Below are 3484 nucleotides of genomic sequence, written 5' to 3' on the forward strand. Positions count from 1 at the left end.
TACATATACTATATATGTAAAATATAGTGAGTGCAAGGAGGTGAAAAACACAATGGCTACTAATACAGTTTGTGCTATGGCTTTGGTTTACCCACCATCAGGGCAAATATTAACAGTAAAAAAGTCAAATGATATCTTAGCATAATTATGAAAATAGTTTGACCTCGTGCACCTGCTGGACATGTCTCAGGGACCTCTAGTACTGAGAGGCAAAAATTTTGATAGTGAATCATTGGGATTTAGAATGAAGTCTGCCATTTCTTTTTATCTTTTGCTCCCTAAACCCACGTATTATTTCTACTTGAAAACAGTATTGTATATTGGGTGCTGGTTCAGAATGCATATCACATCCTGAAACATCCCATATCTTGTGAGGTATTTCCTCACAATACAGGCGGAAAACAAGTTTTGAAATATGTCCTGTTGTAGCACTAAGCTACTAAACAAGTCCTGGGATGGATGGGGATGTGTAAGTGGTTCCAATTCCCTTTAGGAGAGGGTAGAGGGGGGAGATTTACAGTGCTAACTGTGATGCTATCATAGGCTTCTTTCTTTCCTTCTGCCTATCATACACATCTCTCTCATTCAAGAGGCTCTGGGTTTGGAAACTGCATTTGAGTGATAATTGGATGAAGAGCCAAGATTTTCCAGTGTGGTCATATAAATCAATTCTCTGTCAGATTTAGAGATTTTTTTCTCCTTGTATTATAGATGTTATTGAGTTGCTTATCTATTTCAGTCCTGGGATCCAAGCAGGTTTAGAATTTACTCTTTTCACCCTCAAATTGAGAAATGCATTGTTAAAGGGTATACCAGCATCCTGAAGTACTATAGTAGTTGTAGTACTAGTATCTAGGCTGGAGATGAGAATGGGCTTCCTGAATTCAGTGAGGACCACAGTATCTGGGTTTGTACAAGTGTGTACAAGGCCCACTTGTACCACTTAATCAAGAGAAGCAAATATTGTGGTTGTTATAATTAGCTGATCATTAGATGGTTACCAGATTTTTAAAAATTTTAGAATTTAATTTATTTAAATTAAAAAACAAAAACGGTAGTTCCATTTCTTCTACCCCAATTCCTGCCTCTTGCAACTACCAATCTGTTCTTTATATCCGTGAGGTTTTTTTAAATATTTTATTTATTTATTTATGAGAGAGAGAGAGAGAGAGAGAGAGAGAGAGAGAGGCAGAGACATAGGCAGAGGGAGAAGCAGGCTCCATGCAGGGAACTCGATGAGGGACTCCATCCCGGACACCGAGATCACACCCTGAGCTGAAGGCAGACGCTTAACTGCTGAGCCACCCTGGCATCCCTATGAGCTTTTTTTCCTTTTTTAATATTACGCATTTAGGAAAGATTATACAGTATTTGTCTGTCTCTGCTGACTTATTTTACTTAGCATAATTCCCTCAAAGTTCATCCATGTTTTCACAAACAGCAAGATTTCATTCTTCTTTATGGTTGAATAATATTCCACTATATCTAAATCACAATTTTTTTACCCATTCATCCATTGATGGACACTTAGGTTGTTTCCATATGTTAACTATTGTAAATAATACTGCAATTAACATGGGGTTACCAGAAATTTTTTACTATGAAGATCTTTGACAATACCTGCTCCTTCTCTAGTTTCGTTCAGAATATCTCCCTTATCTAAAACATCACTAAAGGCCTCTTATTTTTCTTCATCCTTCTCAAATACTTTTACAGTACTCCAGGTTTTGTTTGAAAAATGTTACAATTCATATATGCAACAAAATACTGCTCTTCAATATTTTGCAGGAGTAGACAAGGGTATACTTTATCTAAGAAGCTTTACATATGAAAAATTATATAAGTAATCTAGAAAAGATTTATCTAAATTTATCACTTCGACCAAATGGTGAAATTAAGATCACTCAAATAGCCTAAAGTGCGAAATAATTTGAGGTGTGAACATACAATATGAACTGAATCATAGTCTTTTGCCTCACAATGTAGTCATTAAATTTTTAAAGCTTAAAATAGAATTTGCTGAACTTTTTTTTTTAAATAAAGAGCCAGGTAATAAATATTTTAGGCTTTGTATGCCATATGGTTTCTATTGTGAGTACTAAACTTATGCTTGGAGTACAAAAACGGCCATAGATAATATGCACATGAATTGATGTGGAAGTGTTGTAATAAAACATTATTTACAAAAGTAGACAGTAGGCCATAGTTTGCTGATCTAAGCTCATGCTTTATGTTCTATCATCTAGCAACTATTACCCCATGTCTTTTCACAAATTTGTTTGAATAATATACCCACATCCTCTAGTTATTCACTCTCTGCTCTCCTATTTATGTTTAAATTTTTAATTCCTAATATCATCACCACTGAAACTTTTCTTAATGGTATTATTAATTATTTCCTATATTGTTATTATTTACTGGTTAAATTCAATAACCTCATTTTGGTTTGGAAATCTAGCCTGCCTGGATATCCTAGCTATTTTAGCAGGGAATATTTAAAAGTCAGAGTTAAAACTTGGATAGGTCACTTAACAACACATGCTGGCCTATCCAAAAAAGAATATTAGATAAGTTAATAGATGTATTCAGAACTGCAAGCAGCTGGTCTAACTATTATGTGACTCACTGGTCTCTATTGTTCTAGGGTCAACTAGTTAGAAATCAATATTATTCAGGGCCTATAACTAATGGTGCCCAGGAGATAATCAAGTTACTCTGAGAGTATCTGTGAAGATCTCCAGTAAAATATGAGCAGGGTCATTAGACTGGCAAGATAGAACTCTCCTTAGAGGATTGGAAAGAAGATGAAGTTGAGTGACCAAGCCAATGCTTTGCTAGAGGTGTCGAATGAGGAGATGAGAAAGGTGACAAAGTCTGGGAGTATAAACATGTTAATAAATCTCATTCCAATCCCACAGTGAAATGGCAGCTTACTTAAATGAAGGCTTCAATAAAGCACTACCTTAATTCCTAAGTAAAATTTGACTACTGATTTAACATAATTTAAAAGATAAAATTCACTGTAGGTGTGATAATCTATTGAATTATTCAAAAGGTAATTAAGCTAACACTTTCAACACTGAATCTAATGTGATTTTTGCCAACTTCATTTCCTTTTTTTTTTTGCATGTAAAATCATACAGTTTAGCATGATCTGGATAGCTTATTTAAATTTTAAAGGAAAATAATATGTATTTTTTTTGTTTCCCTTTCCCACTTGAATAGTTTTCCCTATATACTGCTCATCTTTAATGTGCATAATGCATGATGTGGTAAAAGGAACTGTCGAGAACAATTTGATCAAATTAAAAATATCCAGCAGAAAGTATCCATCACATGGTTTGCAAAGTTTGTGGCTTCAGTCAAAGTAAGTGTAAAACTAAAACAGAAGTCCTTGGTCTTTTACTGAGTCCCTACCACATGGCTATATAGATTTCTGAAGCTGATTGTTTGGTGTTCTATCTTCCATGCATATTGAATTAAT

The sequence above is a fragment of the Nyctereutes procyonoides genome, unplaced genomic scaffold (assembly GCF_905146905.1).
Source record: "Nyctereutes procyonoides isolate TBG_1078 unplaced genomic scaffold, NYPRO_anot_genome, whole genome shotgun sequence".
NCBI lineage: Eukaryota > Metazoa > Chordata > Mammalia > Carnivora > Canidae > Nyctereutes > Nyctereutes procyonoides.